The sequence below is a fragment of the Prionailurus bengalensis genome, chromosome A3, assembly GCF_016509475.1.
Source record: "Prionailurus bengalensis isolate Pbe53 chromosome A3, Fcat_Pben_1.1_paternal_pri, whole genome shotgun sequence".
Classification (NCBI taxonomy): Eukaryota; Metazoa; Chordata; class Mammalia; order Carnivora; family Felidae; genus Prionailurus; species Prionailurus bengalensis.
The window spans coordinates 54,917,466-54,939,900 of NC_057354.1; positions in this window are offsets into that span (position 1 = coordinate 54,917,466).

Genomic DNA, 22,435 nt, shown 5'->3' on the forward strand with positions numbered 1-22,435 from the left:
AGCCCCGGAAGTGTGTATTTGGCTTCCCCCCTGGGTGGATCCTGAGCTGACTCTCATCTTCCCTGTGTTCAGACACACCCACCGGCTCCACATGGTTCCCAGCCGCCCCTGGGAGTGGGCAGACAGGTGTGTTGAGGGGAGAAAGCAGAGCCCAATGGCAATCTTGCATTTCTGTCTGCGTCTTTCACCTGGAGTAGTGGCTTCTCAAGTTCTTGCTGCCTGGTAGTTAAGCATTGTTTTCCTTTTTCTGTTTTTTTTATTTTTTAGATTTATTATTTTTTATTTTTAATATAATTTATTGTCAAATTGGCTAACATACAGTGTATACAGTGTGCTTCTGGTTTGGGGGGTAGATTCCCACGGTTCATCACTTACATGCAACACCCAGTGCTCATCCCAGCAAGTGCCCTCCTCAATGCCCAAGTATTGCTTTCAAACTGACTTCTGTTAAACCCAGCTTTTCTATTTCTAGAATCAGAGGGTTCTAGTGGGTGGGTTGTCTGTAACAACTGCCCAAAGTGGAATTTTCCAAAAATTTGCAATTTTAGAGTGCTATTTCCAAAGTCACATAGAGAGAAGCATCGATTTCTTTTTTTTTTTTTTTTTTTTTTTTTTTTTTACAAAACCTACCCAATTTTTAAGATGTTCCATTTAGGGGCGACTGGGTGGCTCAGTCGGTTGGGCATCCGACTTCAGCTCAGGTCACGATCTCGCGGTCTGTGAGTTCAAGCCCCGCGTCGGGCTCTGGGCTGATGGCTCAGAGCCTGGAGCCTGCTTCCAATTCTGTGTCTCCCTCTCTCTCTGCCCCTCCCCCGTTCATGCTCTGTCTCTCTCTGTCTCAAAAATAAATAAAACGTTAAAAAAATTTAAAAAAAAAAAAAGATGTTCCATTTAAATAGAACAGAGCATTTTTGGGGACGCCTGGGTGGCTCAGTCAGTAAAGGGTCCCACTTCGGCTCAGGTCATGATCTTGCCGTTCACGAGTTCAAACCCCGCGTCAGGCTCTGTGTTGACAGCTCAGAGCCTGTACCCTTCTATGGGTACTGTGTCTCCATCTCTGCCCTTCCCCCACTTATACTCTGTCTTTCTCCCTCTCAAAAATAAATGAAAAAATTTAAAAATTTTAAATAAAAAAGAGCATTTTTTGACAAGAAAAGTGAAGGTTTGGGGAGCCTGGGTGGCTTAGTTGGTTAAGCGTTTGACTTCACCTCAGGTCATGATCTCACGGTTCATGGGTTCGAGCCCCGCATCGAGCTCTGTGCTGACAGCTGGGAGCCTGGAACCTGCTTTGGATTCTGTGTCTCCCCCCTCTCTCTGCCCCACCCCTGTTTGCATGCTCTTTCTCTCTCTCAAAAATAAATAAACATTTTTTTTAAATTAAAAAAAAAAAAGAAAAGTGAAGGTTTCATCAAATCTCAAGAATAGAATAGAATGCTATTTGCTTGTGAGTTGATACTATTTTGGTAAATTCCAGAGTTGTTAACATACAGTGTTATAATAGTTTCAGGTATAGGATATAGTGATTCAACAGCTGCATACATTATTCAGTGCTCATCAAGACAAGGGCAGTCTTAATCCCCATCACTGATTTCACCCATCCCACCACCACTCCACCACCCCTCTGGTGACCATCTGGTTGTTCTCTAGAGTTAAGAGTGTGTTTTTTGGTTTACCTTTTTTTCCTTTGTTCATTTGTTGCGAGCTGATACCATTCAACTAATTCTAGGTAAACATATTATTTATCATCCAAGCTGCTATTTATCTGAGAGTGAATGGGGCTTTAATTACACAGGATACCAGGACAACAGGGGTAAACTATGATCTCCCTGGGTAAAAATGGAATGTGTGGTCACCCTACTGGCAGCCACCAATTTTAAAGAATTACAGCAAAACTTCAGTTGAAGAATCAAAAACTCTAAATGTGATTTGCTTTGAGATCTATCCTATCAATGATTCACAAGCAATTTAGGAGGAAAGAGCTACTGATTTCTCTTCCTCTTTATATGAAACATGTACTTCTAGTGGGAAAAAAAATGTTAGGAAAAACCATTCTGCACTGTCAGATGCCATACAATGGTAAAATTTTAAAGAAACTTCAAACGGTTTAAAAATTAAATTAAGTTTACAGACTGGATGGCTAAGATGGGCAAAAACACGCTGTCTTGCAGAATTCGGTACAACCTTGAGTGTAGGATTTTAGGAAGTGATTTTGTTTCTCGGCTTGGGGCCTCTGTACTATGTGGATCAAGGTCATCTGTGGGTTTTATTAAACATAGGAAGATTCGGGGCACCTGGGTGGCTCGGTTGGTTAAAGAGAGCAACTCTTGATCTCGGTTCAGGTCATGGTCTCACAGATTGTCAGATCAAGCCTTGAGTCCAGCCCCGTGCTGTGAGCACGGAGCCTGCTTGGGATTCTCTGTCTCCCTCTCTCTCTCTGCCCCTCCCCCACTCCGTGTGTGTGTGTGTGTGTGCGCGCGTGCGAGCGCGCGCGTGCACTCTCCCTCTCTCTCAAAATAAACAAACACTTAAAAAAAAACAACCAGGAAGACTCAGAGGCCCCATCTCAGACCTGCTGACGCACCATCCCAGGAAAGGTTGGCCAGGGAGTGTGTATTTGTAAGCTGCTCCTGGCTGGTTATCCTTCCTACGAAGTTCGAGAGCCGCTGTGGTGGGGGTGACGAAGGAGGGGAGAGGATTTGGACCGAGCCCAGTAAACGTGACCTGGAGCCACTGTCGAGAAAGAGGGAGACTTTCTTCTGGGCTACAGTACTTCCCGCTATGATAGAGTTCCTATCTCCCTTCAACCTTCTCTCTGCTTTTATTCCTGTGGTGTCTGGTCCCTGATGATTCCCTGCGGTTCTGACCTGTGGACTTTCTGCTCTACTTTTCAGGTTTCTTTCTACATCTGGAGACCACCTGTTTCCAGTCCAGGCCTGCTGTGCCCCGTGGCTTCAAGTGTCTGCGCCCAGGATGCTGGTCACCCCGCTCCAAGTGCCTGGCCAGCTTCCAGAGCAGAGCAGCACATGCACAGAGTAGGAATTCAAACAGCGTGCTGCAAATGAGGGCAGTACTATCCACGGGCCCACTTAGAGTGGGGCCAAAGCGCATCGAACCCTGACGTTATCTGCGAATTGCAGACAGTGAGGTAATTAACGTTCATAATGAGCCAGCTGAGTCACTGAAGGAAGAGGCAAATGGGTTCACCACAGGCACTAAATGAGTAATTCTTGTAGGAACGTTCCCATCGATAATTTTCAAAAAATCTGTAAGAGGCTTCAGTTATCTTATGAAACCACGCAACTAGAATACCACCAGCTCCTGATGATCCTTCGTAAATGAAGAATAACCCGATTGGGTGTTATTTTTTGCTGGAAGGAAAAAGAAGTTGCAATGACCTGTTTGTACACCAGAGGGCAGAGTTGATTTTCCTGTGGCTTTATTCATGTTATTTATTATTTTTAGTAGGCTCTACACTCAAGGCAGGGCTTGAACTCACCACCCAGAGATCAGGAGTCCCATGCTCTACCGGCTGAGTCAGCCAGGCAACCACCTTTGCAGGTTTTTGTTTTCTTTTATTATTATTTTTTTTTTAACGTTTATTTCTTTTTGAGACAGAGAGAGACAGAGCATGAACGGGGGAGGGGCAGAGAAAGAGGGAGACACAGAATCTGAACCAGGCTCCAGGCTCTGAGCTGTCAGCAGGGAGCCCGACGCCGGGCTCGAACTCACGGACCACAAGATCACACCTGAGCCGAAGTCGGATGCTTAACCGACCGAGCCACCCAGGCGCCCCACGTGTTTGTTTGTTTGTTTAAAGCTGACTTTGCAAAATACCTGGCTGCCCATTTTGTATAATATACAGCCTATTAGCAGCAGATCTACATCAGGTTGATAGAATTTGGGTAACACCTTTTCAGCAAGGGCATTGCACACTAGCATCACTTTACCCTAAGCCTTTCCCTGGAGAGGTGGAATTTTAGGCGTTCTATGTGATTTGGCTACTTTGTACCTATTCTGTCAAAAAAATTGTGTTCGAATACCACCTGTGGTTACTATCAAATTGACACAATTTCTCATGCAATTTAAAAATTTTTATGCACAATTATATAATTGGCCAAATATTCCAATGGTTTAATAGAACCTCAAGTATACAGTTCCCCAAGTGTGTGTGTGTGTATATGTATATGTGTGTATATATATATATATCTGCTACTCTTAGTAATTAAAATGAACTAATTTGTACACTTATTCCTTTTGTGTGCTATTTATTGTCATCATTTTACTTTTTCCCTATTAATTTTTTTAAAACGTTTATTCATTTTTGAGAGAGAGAGACAGAGAGTGAGCAGGAGAGGAGTGGAGAGAGGCAGACAGAATCCGAAGCAGGTTCCAGGCTCTAAGATGTCAGCACAGAGCCTGAAATGGGGCTCGAACCCACAAACCGTGAGATCATGACCTGAGCCGAAGTTGAATGCTTAACCAACGAGCCACCTAGGCGTCCCTACTTTTTCCCTATTAAAGTTGAAGAGCAAAAACTAAAATACTAAGAACGAAATTCCTTTTTAACAGCTAGTATAAGAAGCATTCAATATGCCCACTATAATAAAATAGAACCTTCTCTTTAGTTCTGGTAGTGAATGGCTATTCGGCAGACACAAATATCCATGTAGGATACACTAGCATACAAACCTCAGAATTTATCCTTAGATTTCAAAAGTGAAATTATAACAAAACTTTGGGACCATGAAGTGTCTTAGTTCCTGTGTCTTATGTTGCCCCTTGCACTACCTGTGACCACGCCCTAGCATTGCTCTCAAGTATAATAAACTGCTTGGTGCATGGAGATCAATTTCACCCTCTTGTTCTCCCATAAACACTGGGCTGTGTTGTGACTGGCTGAGGCGTGAATGAGCCCCCGAAGGGGTGGCTGAGACAAAAGGGTCACGGTTTGTTGCATTGCAGACTGCTGAAATACTGAAATTTCACGCCACCCCTCTAACAGTTCCCTTCTCATTTCTCCCACATTCCAAATAAACCCAGAGCACTGTGGCTGGCATGGGATCAGAGCTCAATGTTAATGCCCTTCTGGTCCGTTCTTTCGCTCCGTGTAGGACCACAGCCCTTGAGAGCTCTGAAACCCAGAGAATATAAAATCAACAATGTCAGAATGTGTCCCTACGTGACTGAAAAAAAAAGTACAGCTTGGGGCATCTGGGTGGCTCAGTCGGTTGAATGTCTGACTTCGGCTTAGGTCATGATCTTGCGTTCGTGGGTTCAAGCCCTGTGCTGACAGCTCAGAGCCTGGAGCCTGCTTCAGAATCTGTGTCTCCCTCTCTCTCTGCCTCTCCCTTGCTTGTGCTCTGCCTCTGTCTTTCAAAAAATAAAATAAAACATTAAAAGAAAAATTGTTTTAAGTGCAGCTCTGATCTCACCAAAAGGAAACTAATTTGGTCAAAACAAACCCAAGGAATACTCAAGGGACCGTTTTCTCTGACTTGCTATCAGACCGGCATCAAACTTGCTATTTTTTCCAATGCCGGTTCTTTATTGTCAGTCAATAAGTAAAGATTAAAAAAAAAATTTTTTTTTATTACATTTATTTATTTTTGAGAGACAGAGTGGGACAGAGTGCGAGCAGGGAGGGGCAGAGAGAGGAGACACGGAATCTGAAGCGGGTTCCAGGCTCTAAGCAACAGTTCAGCACAGAGCCTGATGCAGGGCTCGAACCCACAAACTGAGAGACCATGACCTGAGCCGAAGTCAGACGCTCACCCGAATGAGCCACCCAGGCGCCCCAGTGAAGATTTTCATTTAAAGACAAACTACCATTTAACGGGTACGTGTGGGGTTTGAGCGCCTGAATCTTCCAGCAGGTAATGTTGTGTGACTTAGCATGCTAATTTTTGTTCTGTGATGTTTAAACCAGTGCTTTATCTGCATTCAGTGAATTTTGAACGGCCGCTCGGCGCAGCTATGGAAGGAAGGAAACCAAACATCTGCACGAGACACAAGGCCAACGTGGGCTCCTTTTCCTTCGATTTTCATATATTAGTTTAACATCGACCGAGAGTGAAGTACTAAGAGCAGACAACCTTCATTAGGCCTTGCTGTGAGCCATGCATTATTCTAAGTACGGTACCTGTGTTAACTCATTTAACTTTTATAAAATCGTTATGAACGAAGTACTTTTAGCCCCATTGTACAAGGGAGGAGCAATGATTACCGATGGAGCTGAATTTCCTCTGACGGCTCAGAGCATAAGACCCTGGATCCGATCCACTGTAGCGCCTGGAAGGGGCAACAGCCTTGTCCGGGGGGGGGGGGGGGGGGGGGGGGGGTGAGGCAGAGCTGCCCCAGAGAGGCTGCGTGTAAATGGGGCATGCTGGGAGGAGGAAGAGGGGTCTGGGGGGAGGCAAGGTGCCTACAGACCAGCCAGCAGGTCGGTACAGCCTATGGTGGGGAGGCGCCCTGAGAGCCCACCATTGCAGAAAGTCTCTGCTTGGGAGAGAGGGGCCCTGAAGGATGGGAGGGACCTGTCTGGAGCCAGCATGCAGCCAGTGGTGCCAGTCCGGTCGGGCGCCCTGGCCTGTGTGGCCGTCCCGCTGGGCCTGCCCACACTGGCTGCAAGCAGCCAGCAGCGATTCCCTGGGGACTGTCTCAAGCCCACACGGCATTCCACAGAGGGCAGGGATCAGTTATAGAAGGCAGCACGGCCAGGGCCCCAAAACCTGGCTGCGAGCCCCAGGCACACCTCCCACATGCTCCCGGTCCCCGGCCGGCCAAGTCTGTGGGCAGCTGCCAGCTTCGTAGTAGAGAGACCAGGGCTCCAGGGCCTGCGCCTTCAAAGGACAGCTAAAGTGCTCAGAGAGGAAAACACATGGACACAAAGTCAGATCTCAGGTCCCCAAACAGGAGACCTCTCTGTTCGAAACTGCGTTGCTGCGTTACTATCTAGAAATCCAAGTTAACAAAGCAAGGGGGCTTTCACAAACTTGAAACTTGCTTGTTTGTGTCCGATTGCCACAACAGGACACGCGGAACCAAGGTCTGGCTGTACCGGCCCTCTCTCTCGCAGCCAAGTTTCTTCGCAGAATTCTTTGTCCGCAGTTTCTGTCGAGGTGCCCCATCTGCAGAGCAATTGATCCGAGGGCTCTCGTCCTCCCCTGGATTTGTGAAAGGACCCGTTGGGCCCCCCCGCAGTCCCATTTTGCCCCCTCCAGATGCACCCTCCTATCACCAATCCACCAGGGCCTTGTTCACTGGATAGTTCAATGCCGGCTAAGGTGACAGCTCACCAATGTGGGTTAATAAATCTCCCTGAGATGGTCAGAGTTGTCCTACTTTCTCTCATCGAATTTCAATGACGGTCACCTTGAATGCCTTAAACCGGTGGGCGAGTCTGGCTGCGGGGCACCTTCGTATAGAAACAAAGGGGCTGTTAAACTTTTCTGGAGGACCATGTTTCTCAGCACAAGTGTCCTGACCCCCTCTCCCTCAGCAGATGGCCACTGACTTCAAGCCTCCCGGGGAGCTGCTCTGTCCCTTCCTCAGCCTGACCCGGCTCCTTCAACTCAACAAGATTGGCTACTGGTGACACACACACACCTCATCCCCATAAAATTCTGGTTCAAATTCTCCTTTTGGCCCCAGGCTGTTCCTCTCAGGGAGACAGGGAGCGTGAGGTGGGAAGTGCTCAAATGGAGGTCTGCTCAGGGCACTAGGAGGTGTAGACGCAGACTCTGCCCGAGGTAGGTCTCCCCTTGAATTGAGTCTTGGAGAATGAGTAGGAGCTTTCGCAGGTGGGAAAACAATTTCCTGAGTGTGTGTGTGTGTATGTGTGTGTGCGCATACATGCACATATAGGAAGTGGGGAGGAGAGTAATAAATAAGTAATTAATATTTAATATGCAATAAATCTAGTCATAAATGACCCCAAGCACAGTGGCTTACAATAGCAAACATTCATTTCTCACTTCCCAGTCTATAGGACGGATGCGGCTTTGCTCAGATCAGCTGGACCTGGTCCTGGCTCTGGACTAGATTCAGCTGTGCTCCCCATATCTCCTGGTGTGGGGACCAGCATTACTCAGCATGTTCTTCTCATGATGGGTAGGAAAACCACAAGAGGGGTAAGAAGAATGGGCACCCCAAAATCTATCCCCTCTCCCTTGGAGGGAGCAAGGCTTATGGCCAGATCTAACATCGGTCGGGAGGGCGTCCACTACTCCTCCGGTGATGGTGGCGAGGGAGGGAAGGAAGGACTGTGAGCAGATCATATGATGGGCCGCGGGGCGACACGTGCAACAACAGGGGTACAAAGGAACATGGCAGGTGTTTACAGGTGTGTTTCAGAGCAGGGAAATGGGGGCTGGAGATGGCAGGTGCTGACTTTGGAGATAAGGCTGGGGTTGGTTCACGCAAGTCTTGGCTCCCTTACGAAGGAGCGTGGCTTTTGTCCTTTAGCACATTCAGGGCTATGGACTCTGTTGGCCCCAGCCACCGTTCCTGCCCTGGGGCATACAGGAGCATGTGGGGCTGGATGGAAACTGCCATTTGCTGCCAGGGAAAGAGCAGAGGCGTTTGGGCGCAGGCCTGGGCTGATTGCCAATGTAACCTCGGGTATGCATGTGTCAACACGTACGCTTCGCTCCGAACGACAGCTTGCAAAGTACAACCGAGGCCTCTGAAAGCATTTGGTGACCAAAGGGCACACACCTTAAAGCTTTTGCTATGAAAATAAATGGTTAGAAAGAAATTGAAGAATGGACCTGAGATACTTAGACTCAAGCCCAGTTACTAATTCATTAATTACTAATATATTACTAAACCCAAAGCTCTGATCCCATATCTATAAAAGCTTTTATTCCCATACATCACAGAACTTGTCAGACTCTAATAAAGCTGTATCTACAGAGTAATATATGCAAAATATATACAAAATCATCATATAAACATCAACTGCTATATTCCCAGTAGCTGCAACAAAGAGAATAGCTACACAGCCAATGAGCCAAGCACTGGGTGGCCCCGGGACCCCAGGGACATGGGGAAAATGAGAGAAAACATGTGCTTCCCCGATGCCTAGTGGAGATCAAGAGACAAATGCAGTGCCAGTCTTCTTAATGGAGCACATGTTTCATGAACAAATGGCACCAAGAGAAAGGCACTGACCTGGTGCCCAAGGAGTGATATGGTGATAAAACTAGAAAATATAGCTTCTACCACTGGTAGGTCATTTCAACAGACAGGAAGCATGGCTTGGAACTGACCCCTGGAGGCCTCCTTTGGAACCAGCTGAAACCTAATATTTACTCTCTTCCTTGCACTTGAGAAATGAGTGAGAACGGAAAACCAGCTGCTTTGGCAGTGAATCCTGAAAAGCGGCAACGAAGAGAGGCAGGAAAGAGCGACAGAAGATAAATCAGTGCCTTGGAGATGTAAAAAATTGGGGGAGGTGCTGATTTCAACTAAAAATAATCCCTGGAAATAAGACACCCTGAAGGGCAATTTGTTTGTATATTTCCTACCTGACAACAGTCAGAGCCCCGGGAGCGGGCACAATGGATGCCGCTGGGAGATTTGATTCTGGATCTAATAGTGTGTGCGGACCTGGAGTGGCTTCATTCTGAGGCCAGATGTAGGCTGGCAGCCAGCTTCGTAAAGGAAACCCAGTAAAAGTCAGCTGAACTTCATTGCTAGGCTTTGGGCACTGTTGGCGAGGTCTGCCTGAGCCACAGGGGCGGTAAGAGCAGAGGGCTGCCTTTGGAAGATCAAGCCATCATCTCAGGGAGACCTGCCTTGAAGAAGTTCTGATATGTCCTTCACCAATTATTTATGTAAGATATGGGGTGCTGGGATTATGAGAACAACAGTTGGAAAATGGGTTTTCGGTGTTTATATTTTTGTGGTTTAATGGGACTCATTAGGTAGGTAGATAAATCCTAAAGAAGGCCAACAACCAACTTGCCCTTACGTCATCCGCAAAGCGGGAAGTATGCTAACAATTAAAGCTCTTATATTTAGCAGAGTCCAAAGTGTGCAAAATTACCATGCTAAATTGGCTTATTTTTTATAAGGCCCAAAATATTTGTATAAATTAATAGTGATTGATTTAAAATAAAGACATTCATCTTTATCTGACTAATCTCCACAAAGACTACTTGGCATAAAAAGTTACTTTACATATTCACATGTGATAAAATGAGATGTATGTAGGGGTGCCTGGGTGGCGCGGTCGGTTGAGCGGCCGACTTCGGCTCAGGTCATGATCTCACGGTCCGTGAGTTCGAGCCCCGCGTCGGGCTCTGTGCTGACAGTTCAGAGCCTGGAGCCTGTTTCCGATTCTGTGTCTCCCCCTCTCTCTGCCCCTCCACCGTTCATGCTCTGTCTCTCTCTGTCCCAAAAATAAATAAAAAATTAAAAAAATTAAAAAAAAAAACGTTGAAAAAAAAATTTTTTAATGAGATGTATGTAGAACTTAAGGAAATGGGGGAAAGTTGTAAGTTGTAAAGTTTTTCATTTCGTTCAGGCACGATCCCCACAGATTCACAGTCTCTTGTGTGTAGACCTAATTTTGCATGCCGCACTCATATACGGTCAAAGAGTCAGACACAGTGGTTCAATCAAAGATGACTGAGTCAAACCAGCCATGGCTCTGGAGAAGATATTACAACAATGAGATTCTGGAATATGTCAACAGAACCACAACCTTGTTCTCCCTACCGGGGAGTTTTGGGGGACAAAATATTAAAAACCATCTATTTGTAGGCATTGGGACGCTAACGAGACAATAAAGAATTGTGGGCCAGAAAGACAGGAATACAAGAAACTCAAGAGGGTAGTTCTGGGAGTTGCTGTTTTCCTAATATTGTTGACCCATCCTTAACGGGATAGCTGAGAAACTGAATGGGTATTTTAACAGCCTCTCATCAAAGTTAACAGGATAGTCGTTGGAGTCTGGGGCTTGGCAGGGCAGCAAGAGGGTTATTGCTGCTGGTGAATTCTCCTCACTTTAGGTTATAACCTATGAATAAAGGTGAAACAAATGTAGACGGGCCCTTGTAGGGTATCAGATAACTCCAACCCATCTCAGACCCTGAAATTGGACAAGCATCCCAGATTTTTAAATGCCTGACAGAAGGTAATACAAAATCTCTGGAAAAAGGTAGCACCATCCTGGGCTTTGGCTTATTTTTACAATTTTACAAATCAAATATCTGGCACACAAGCAAAAAATTACCAGGTATATGAGAAACAACAGAAACCAAGAGGAACAACAGATAATGGAAATAGGCCTATAGGGGCTCCAGATTTGAGCATTATCAGGCATGGACTTTAACACAATTTTACTAAATAAATAAGTAAATAAATAACCTAACCTAGTGCTTGTGGATGAAAACAGGATTGAGAATTTCAGCAGAAAAAATGGAAACTATTAAAAGAGAATGAAGGTAAATCCTAGAATAAAAAACACAACAATAACCAAAATCAATAGCTAGAATTTAATGACTGAATTTAGCAGCCAAATTGGATACAGCTGAGGAGAGAATAATAAATTAGAAGAGAGGCCAGGGGGAAAAAATACCCAGAAATAGGCATGACAAGAAAAAAAAAAAGATGTAAGATAAAGAAAAAGATAAGCAGGAGAGGGATCAGTAAGTTGCAGGTTCAGCTGACATCTACCCTCTGACTGATCCCATGGAACTGTCTGGAGTATGAATGGCATCACAGACTTGTTGCCCCTGTGGCAAGAAGCCCAGACTTTGGACTCAGTATCAATCAGTCACTGGCGGAAGGCCACCCTGAGGGAGGGCAAAATCTCCCAGGTGTTTCAGGGACAGACAGCTCCCAATGACCAAGGGCAATTGTCAGGAGAAGGGGGCAGCTGTGAGCCTTCTGCAGCCAGTGCTCACAGCAGTGTGGGTTGGGTACTCTGACCAGTAAAGGGGATCTGGGCAAGGTACCCACAGCTCTGGCTTCAAATGCCAAGAACACACCCAAACAGTCCCTGTTTCCAATGTCACTTAGGGTCAGTCTTGCACGAAAACTATCTTTCTTCACACCGGCCTTCGCCCTCCTGACGCCATAATGGATTTGCAACCAGCTCTGTAATTCAGTGATATTAGGGGTTAGTGTTGGATTTTGTGGACTACTTCGAGAACTTCTCCAATTATAGAACTTCTTCAATGAGAGGTTTTAATTATTGTTTGAGACAAACGGACCAAACGTTTGGAACTGAATCGCTCTTGGAAAACCTAGAACATGCGGTCATCCTCCTAATGTAGTCAAATGAGATTACAAAAGCATTAGCGGGACATGTGTCTAGTGCTGATTGTTACTCTTCTGCCTGAAGTAGATACATAAGAAGTAAAGAGTGTATATAAGTAAAATTAACCTTACTTTTATTAAACTAAATCAAACTTTGGGGGTTTTTCTCACTTTGTTCTTCAGTATCTACAGCCAGCATCAATATCAATAAATTACTTTAATGTTCCCAAAACCACGTCATTGCCACATTCACATGGGAAGGTACAAAGGATTTGGGTGTACTTTTCTTCCACCCATGCCTCACTCTGGCTCTTCTCCAAGGTCAACACTCCACGCTATTCCCACTGGATTGCAGTCATTGCTGAACTGGCATCACGATTTCAGATGCTAACATAAGTACCGCGACTATCATAGAAATGTTCCTGCATAACTTGCAAAAGAAGAAAAACATTCTTTGTTGGTTCTTTAAGACCCTTCCTTTCCCGATCTTATGAGAAAGCGAAAACGTAGACGTTCTACTTCCTCTGTATGATAAGAAACAAAGTGGGTTTTTTTTTAAATATCAGAATTGTCTCAAAGATACTTATTAGAGACTAAATGGCAAAATTAACTCAGCAAGAAAACAAACCTCTCAGAGAAGAGGAGACTCTTGTTCCAACACACTGGCAAGAGATTGGTGGGCATGGCTTTTATTAGCACATACGTCACATTCTCATTACCTGAAATTCTTAATTTGTTCAGTTTCTATGCTCTAGGATGGTTTTATCCAACCCCCAAGCAATGAAAATTATCTAGGATTTTGCTGATGCATTTTTCATACGAAGTATCCATGCAATTGTGCTTTTCTTTTCATTGCTGACCTCTTCCTCTCTAGTACCAGTGCTTTGGTCAAGAGACCTACGGACCTGTCAACTGAAATTCAAACTGGAATTTGAACAGGAAAAGAAATGCTTACAGGAAACTCTAAGATGTTATTCTGTGGAGAAAAGGAGGTGACAAATGCTCTGTTACATGAAGGTGAGGCAATCCTCGGGAGCAAATGTTGGGAAGAGGAACGGGCATCATTCTCAGGGTTGCACATGTGCACCAAGAGTCACAATGTGATCAATGAATGGACGTAACTTTTGCACTTGAAATAGGTACAATACCAAAGACACCACCACAACATTAAAGCTTAAGATCATGAGGAAGGTCAGTTAAGAGAAACATGGAGGCATGTGAAAAAGCCAATGGGGCAGCAAAAGAAAATCTCTGATTGGATTATATTTAAAATATAAGTGAAGGAAGCAAGGATGAGTAGGAAAGGAGCATGAACCCATAAGAGTAGGTAGACTAATGTCCAGTATGAGATGATCTTAGAAAACATTGAATAGCAGACAATATTATCTAGTGCTGTTCTGTTTTACGATACGTGTTCTCAATGTGTATTCACTTCTCAGAGCTTCAGTTTCTCCTTCTGGAAAAGTAGTGATACTACTACAAGGATTAAGTAAATAATTCATGCAAAGAAACTAAGCACAATGCCCAACTTATAATAAGGATTCAACCAGTGTTATATTAGCTATTATTGGCACTCTGCTGGTGATATCCATCCAGCTTGGTGTCAGTCTATTATTCATTTGTCTTCCATAATCAATTACTTTCTTCATTGGCAAGAAGGTTGTAATAGGTGCCCTCTAAGCTCTTCTTCAACTTTTAATAGTCTATAAATGGTTTCATGGCATCTCTATACATTCTGTCTCCTGTGGTAGATACTTGTTCTTTAAGATCACAGCTCTGTTTAATTTGTTTGATTTCCCAAAATGCCTGGCACAGAGCTGAGTACATGGCAGGTATTCATCAAATAGTGAGTTGAGAACATATTAATTACTGAAGTCCATGTGTAAGTCCAAAGCCTGAAGAAGGTGAGTAGAGAGCTACATCCATCATAATAATTGATTAAAAGTAATTCCTACCTGGGCCAGAAAAATCTCTCTCATGAAGTGGTGTGTGTGATGATATTAAATGAATTATTTTTTTTAATTTTTTAAATGTTTATTTATTTCTGAGACAGAGAGAAACAGAGTATGAGTAGGGGAGGGTCAGAGAGAGAGGGAGACACAGAATCAGAAGCAGGCTCCAGGCTCCGAGCTGTCAGCACAGAGCCCGACGCGGGGCTCGAACCCACAAACCGTGAGATCATGACCTGAGCCGAAGTCGGTCACCCAACCGACGGAGCCACCCAGGCTCCCCGATATTACATGAATTATATCACTTAACAAATTATATCATAACAAATTTAGGGGTCAAGTATCATTATCCCCATTTACCAATGAATAAAACTGAGACTCAAGAAGATTAGGTAATTTGTCCAAATGCTCACAACTGGTGTGAGACGAAGCTTAAATCAGATCTCAAACTAGTCTGATGACAAGCTTGCGTTTTTACCCACTAGCTTACACTGTACTGATTTATACTGTGGTAAAAACACGCAGGTTGGTATAATCCCTAGCCTCAAACAAAAATAAATCAGAGTCATAGGAAAAAGCACACTCTGTTATTTTATGTTAATAAAAATAAAGCTGATGTCTGAGAGTTCTGGTATCTTATTTCAGGCTGGTAATGCTCATGGGAACATGGTAGGTTTTCCTCCAGATCACGGACAAGGCTTGTAACTGTCTGAACTTGAGCTTGTTGGCTCTGTTGCCGAGGTCAGTCGGTACTAAAGGATTCAAACCATGGCACTGCAGTTTCAGAGATCCCCAACAGACCTTGAAATCTGAGCCAGGATCAGAAAAGGTCTCATTAACAGGACCATGTTTGACACGTGTAGCATCGGCAAAGACGATAAGGCAAGAAAGTAAGTCGGTACATTGTGTGATGCTGGCTGTAAGCAATACGCTTTGAAGGAGAGGGCAGGAAACTTGGGGTCTTTGCAATTTGCTCATTCTTTATATGGCCTTGATTCCCTCCCTAAACATGTAAGTTCTGTGAAGGTACAGACGCTCATTCTTCAGTGTCTCAACTGGCCACCTAGGCCTTCACTGTATGCTTTCCAATGAATTGATTCAGGTTTGAAAGAATAGCCCAGATGAAGATGGAAATGTCCTAACATCTACCCAATCCGCTGCTCCTCTTTTGCCCCAGAACATCTGTTATCAAAGTGTGGTTTGCAGGTCCGTGAGGATCCCCATGACTCTTTCGAGGAGTCTTCGAGGTCGAAGCAGTTTTTGTAATAATATTAAAATGGGATTGCAAAGAAGCGGCGAGTTAAAACTGCTGGTGCCTTAGCACAAATTAAAGCAGCTGTGTTCATCTATACCAGAGCTTATTCTATTCTTCACTTGTAGTCACTTGTTCCATTTGCACTCGCAGGAAAGCACAGGTTCACTTGAAAGTGTCCCCATTAACTCAGTAAAAATTATTAACTATAGAATATGAGTTCTTGAACATGCTTCTTTTTTAAAATTTTATTTATTTACTTATTTATTTATTTAAAGAAATAAACCCTGGGGCACCTGGGCACCTGGTGGCTCAGTCGATTAAGCATCCAACTTTGGTTCAGGTCATGATTTCGCGGTTCATGAGTTTGAGCCCTGAGTCAGGCTCTGTGCGGACAGCTCAGAGCCTGGAGCCTGCTTCAGATTCTTTGTTTCCCTCTTTCTTTGCCCCTCCCCTGCTTGCACTCTGTCTCGCTCGAAAATAAATAAATGTTGATGGGCACGGAGGAGGTCACATGTTGGGATGAGCACTGCATGTTGTACGGAAAGCAATTTGACAATAAATTTTATTTTTTTAAAAAAACATAAAAAATGAAAAAGATAACTAAATAAACAATAAATAAATGTTAAAAATTTAAAGACAATCGGGGCGCCTGGGTGGCGCAGTCGGTTAAGTGTCCGACTTCAGCCAGGTCACGATCTCGCGGTCCCGGAGTTCAAGCCCCGCGTCGGGCTCTGGGCTGATGGCTCAGAGCCTGGAGCCTGTTTCCGATTCTGTGTCTCCCTCTCTCTCTGCCCCTCCCCCGTTCATGCTCTGTCTCTCTCTGTCCCAAAAATAAATAAACATTGAAAAAAAAAAATTTAAAAAAAAAAAAAAATTTAAAGACAATAAACCCTGGGATCAAGACCAGAGCTGAGATCAAGAGTCAGACACTTAACCAACTGATCACGCAGATGTCCCTGAACATGTTTCTTTTTGACACTCTGTGATTGAATGGGAATTGCACAACAGTCACTCCTACTGCCTGTCAAAGCAAGACAGTTGTCCCAAGGAAACAGCATTTGTGAGATTGTGTGAGTTACAAGCTGAACTAACCACTTTTTCAGAAACACCAAGTTTACCTGAAAGAATATCCAACAAACTATGGTTCACACTGAGCCTTTGGCATTTTCTTGAAAATGCACGGAATGAACATGTCATTTCAAGGAATACTACTGACAGCATTTGTTGCCAATAATAAAAATTTAAATTTCAAGCAAAAACTGGACTGTTACAAAGCTTGTACCCAAGACCACGAGCTTGGCAGCCTGCAATTAAGAACTTTTCTGATGAGCTCAGAGGCGATATTAGCAAATGTGATTTTTATATGGTGTGATTATCAGGGCACCTAGGTGGCTCAGTTGGTTGAGGGTCCTACTCTTGATTTCAGCTCAGGTCATGATTCCAGGGTTGTGGGATTGAGCCTTACATCAGGCTCCATGCTGAGTGTGGAGCCTGCTTGGGATTCTCTCTCTCTCTCTCTCTCTCTCTCTCTCTCTCCTCTCTGCCCTCTGAATTCTCCCCCATTCTTTATCTCTAAAATAAATAAATAAATACATAAATACATAAATAAATAAATACATAAAATTTATATGGCGTGATTATCATTTTTTGATGTTATTTTTGGACTCATGAACTGGTAGTTTTCTAAATGGCCAATACTTGAAGTTAGAAGTCATGCATGACTAAAAGATCTATTCAAAGTGCAAGAAAGACCAATGGGTTTTACTGTAATAAACAAAAAGCTCATTAATATGGTTCATGCTTCCAGACTGCAGCTAATCTTAACGCACTGACACTGGTCAAGTTTTCATGTAGAATCAGAGCATATTATCCACAATTATGTGAAAGGCTGATAAAATACTCCTGTATTTTCCAACTAAATACCCAGGTGAGCCCAGATTTTCTTTATTCACTTCAACCAAACAACATATCACAACAGACAAAATGTAAAATCAGATATGAGAATCTGTCTTCTGTTAAGCCAGACATTGCAAAAAGTGGAGAACGATGCCATTCTTCCAACTAAATACTTTTGTTTTGAAAAATATATTTAGTTTTTGTAAAAATATTTATGTAATATGAACATGGAACAGGTCATCTTAAATGAATTAATTTTTTTAAAACATCTCTCAGTTTAAATTTCAAATATGTTAAATATAAATAGATATAAATATGTTAAATATAAATAGATATAAATGTACAAATTCAAGATATTTGAGTGGTTATAATTAATGCTTATTCCAAGGCTAGGCTCAGCTGTCCCAAATGTCGCCTTTGTGAAAAGCCTTAGGATATATTTGTTCACCATTTAATTTCAGGACCTAGAATATGCCTAAACACAGAAGAAGTTCCATAAATATTTGTCAAATATCTGGATGATTTGAGTTAAATTCCCACTGAAAGTAAACGATGCAATTATCTACTAAACTTTATTTCCATATCTAGGCATTTAAGCACTAAACTTGGGCTTAACTAATTTTAAAAGGCTTAAAATATTCATAAAGAATGTCATGTGTGTAGTTCAAATTGAATGTAATACTCTCGTTGGCCTAAAGAAGCTTCTAGAGTGGCTCTGCCATTTTACATTATACTCTTAATGTATGAAAGATCCAGTTTTTCCACAACCTTGCAGGCATTTGGTACTGTCATTATTTTTTATTTTGGTTGTCACAGGTTTATTGCTAGGATAAAGAAATACAACTGATATGTGTACATTCATATAAACTGAAACCTTGCCAAACTCCTAGTTTTAGGAGTTTTTTGTTTCTTTGTTTGTTTGTTTCCTTGAAGTTTTCTTAGAATTTCCTATATAGACAATCATGTCATCTGCCACTAATTTTTTTCTTCCTTTCTGATCTGTATGCTTTTTATTTCCTTTATTTGCCTTGTTGCACTGTTTAGAAGTTCCAGTATTGGGGCGCCTGGGTGGCGCAGTCGGTTAAGCGTCCGACTTCAGCCAGGTCATGATCTCGCGGTCCGTGAGTTCGAGCCCCGCGTCAGGCTCTGGGCTGATGGCTCAGAGCCTGGAGCCTGTTTCCGATTCTGTGTCTCCCTCTCTCTCTGCCCCTCCCCCGTTCATGCTCTGTCTCTCTCTGTCCCAAAAATAAATAAACGTTGAAAAAAAAAATTAAAAAAAAAAAAAAGAAGTTCCAGTATTATCTCAAATAGCAGTGGTGAGAGAGGGCATTCTTGCCTTCTTTTTGGTCTTAGGGGAAACACAATCTTTCTCCACTAACAATATCAGCTCTAGGTTTTTTATAGATATTCTTTTTTTTTATTTAAAAAATTTAAAAAAATTTTTTTTAATGTTTATTTATTTTTGAGAGAGAGACAGAGACAGAGTATGAGCAGGGAGGAGCAGAGAAAGGAGACAGAATCCGAAGCAGACTCCAGGCTCTGAGCTGGTAGCACAGAGCCCGATGCAGGGCTCCAACTCACGGACTGCAAGATCATGACCTGAGCGAAACTCGGACACCCAACCGACTGAGCCGTCCAGGTACCCCTAAAAAAAAGCTTTTTTAATGTTTATTTATTTTTGAGAGAGAGACAGAGCGGGGGGTGGGGGGAGCCAGAAAAAGAGGGAGACACAGCATCCAAAGCAGGCTCCAGGCTCTGAGCTCTCAGCACAGAGCTCGATGGATGCAGGGCTCAAACCCACCAACCAAGAGATCATGACCTGAACCAAAGTCGAACACTTAACTGACTGAGCCACCCAGGCAACCAGCTAGATATTCTTTATCAAGCTGAGGAAATTTCACTTTATTTCTAGTTTTCTAAGGATTTTTTATCCTGAATAGGTGTTGGATTTTGTCGAATTCTTTTCTTGTATCAAAAGGCTTTGTTCTTCAGCCTGTTAATTTGATGAATTAAATTAATTGATTTTCAAATGTTAACACTGCCTTCCATCTTTGGAATAAATTCCACTTGATCATGGTATATATAATTCTTTTATATATTATAAATTCTATAAACTAGTATTTTGTTGAAGTTTTTATCTGTTGCCTTCTTTTCCTCCTCCCCCTCCTCCTCTTCCTTCTTCTTCTTCTTTTCTCTCTCTCTCTCTTTCTCTTTCTCTCACTTCTGTAATGTCTTTTTCCAGTCTGGGTATCAGAATAAGATGGGTTTCATAAAATGAGTTGGGAAGTGTTTTTTCCCTCTGGTGTTTCCTGGAAGAGATTGTGCGGAATTTGTGTTTGTTTGTTTGTTTGTTAACATTTGGTAGAATTCTCCAGTGGTGAAACCATCTGGGTCTACAGATTTCGGAAGAGTTTAAATTACAAACTCAATATCCTTCATAGTTATAGGGCTATTCAAATTGCCTCATATCGGGTGAATTGGGGTGTTTGAGGAATCTTTCCATTTTATCTAAGTTGTTATAAATGTGTGTGTGTAGAGTTGTAATGCTCCCTTACTATCCTTTTGATGTCTGCAGGGTCTGTAGTGATCCCCAATTTCATTCCTGATATTGGTAATTTATGTCTTCTCTCTTTTTGTCCTTGTCATTGTTGTTAGAGGTTTTTCCAGTGTATTGATCTTTTCAAAAAAAAAAAAAAAACAACAGCTATTTGTTTCACTGATTTTTTTCTATTGTTTCTGTTTTCAGTTTACTTGATTTCTGCCATTAATTGTGTTCTTTCCTTCCTTCTCCTTGCTTTGAGTTTGTTTGACTCTTCATTTTCTAGTCTGTTGAGGTAGAAACTTTTTATTTATTCGAGACTTTTCCTCTTTTCTAATGTGCACATCCAGTGCTATAAATTTCCCTCTCATCGCTGTGTTAGCCGTGTCCCACTTATGTTGACATGTTGAATTTTCATTTTGATTCTGTTCAATGTATTTTTATTTCCCTCAAGACTTAATCTTTGACCCATGGATTATTAAGAAATATGATGTTTAGTTTCCACATTTTGGTAGATTTTTCTGTTCTATTTTTGTAATTGGGATCTAGTTTGATTCCGTTGAGGTCAGAGACCACACTCTATATGATTTTAATTATTTTAAATTGTTAAGATTTATTTATGGCCCAGGATATGATCTATCTTGGCATACCTTCTGTGGATGTTTTAAAAAATGCATTCTAGGGGCGCCTGGGTGGCTCAGTTGGTTCCAAGTGTCCAATTTTGGCTCAGGTCATGATCTCGTGGTCCGTGGGTTCGAGGTCTGCATCGGGCTCTGTGCTGACAGCTCAGAGCATGGAGCCTGCTTCAGATTCTGTGTCTCCCTCTCTCTCCTTGCTCCTTGTTCCTGTCTCTCTTGAAAATAAACATTAAAAAAATAAAAAAATTAAAAATGTATTCTACTGTTATTGGGTGGAGTGTCCTATAAATGTCAAGTAGATACTCTTGGTTGATGGAGTTGTTCGGTTCTTATATATTCTGGATGGTTTTCTCTCTAGTTGTTCTTTCAATTGTTGAAAGAGAGGTGTTGGTCTCCTACTCTGATTACGGATTTATCCATTTCTTATTTTCAACTCTATCTATTTTGCTTCGCATATTTTGCAGCTCCACTGTTTGGCACATGCACACCTAAGACTATTATGTTCTTGGTGGACTGACCTTTTGTCACAATCCTTTTATCTCCCTGTTCCTTATAATTTTCTTTGCTCTGAAATCTATATTATTTAATATTAATACAGCTACCCCTGTCTTTTTAAATCGATGCTCGCATTGTACACTTTTTAAAATCCTTTTCCTTTGCTAGGTTGATCCTTTACTGGCCCTTTGGCTGGAGAAAACAGCCCTCCTGATGCCATAGTGGATTTGCAACCAGCTCTGTAATTCAGTGATATTAGGGGTTAGTCTAATTGGGGCACTTTTGTCCTCCCTCATCATTACATCCAGATCGCCAGCTTCTCCAGCACCTACTTTGGGATATAATAGGTCAAAAGAATCTTCAAGACCTCACCTGTGTTGTTCTTCAGGTCCTACGGTCTCTAGTAGGAGCCGAGGAAATACTGAGTAGTCTAGAGATATCACCAAGTCTTACCTGAAAAACATGACAGGTTATACCACTGTGGACAAAACAATGAATACCCACAGGGCATGCAGCAACCAGGTGCAAGATAACATCCCCCACTCAGGGCAGAGCACCCAAGAATTCCAACACCTTGGCTTCTCCTAGTGCCATGAGGTTGCTACATAAGCCACCTCCCACCCCTGTAGAGAAGCAGAAGAGGAAAGGAGAGGCTATCTGACAGGAGGTGGAATTTTACAAAGAGAGTGAACGCTTCCTAAATGGACTGATTAAAACTGGACCAGACTAACCTTTGAGCCAATTTGATGTTGAAATAACTGAGTCTCACTAACTGTAAGTGGGAGTGTAGAAGAAATCCAGATTCCACGTAGGCAAATTAAAGACATTACATTTTTTTGGTGCATCCTAGGTCTGAATCATACTTTCTAGGGATTTATTATCTGGTGAGCGTGGGAGCCCAGGTGGTGGTGACTGCCTTCTGTGTTTTCTGTAGTAGTTCTGTGGTTTTATTTCCATTTGCTTGTTTCATGGGCAGTCCGCATTCTTGTCTTTTCTTTCTTTCTTTTTTTTCTTTAAATTCTGAGCCCCCAGATTCTTCAGTCTCCCCTAATTCCCTTCAACTGTAAGAGTATGGAGATGACATCTGAGAGACGTTTCACATGTTAGCTCGAAGGATCCCTTAAGCTATGAAAACGTCTCTTATTTCCAAGCAAAGTGGACCAAGAAGTTTCCAAGTTTCAGCTGCATTAAAACATGGATACAAGCACAATTCTAATAGAATCTTGATTCAACAAGGTTTTAAGGACTGATGTGACGGCCACTGGGTCAAACACTTCCTGTATTATCTCATCTCAACATCACAATAGCCTTGTGGCCACTGTGTTGTCAACCTGAATCTCAGATGAAGAAACTGAAAAGCGAATGGACACACTCCAGGTGACACAACTGAGGTGCA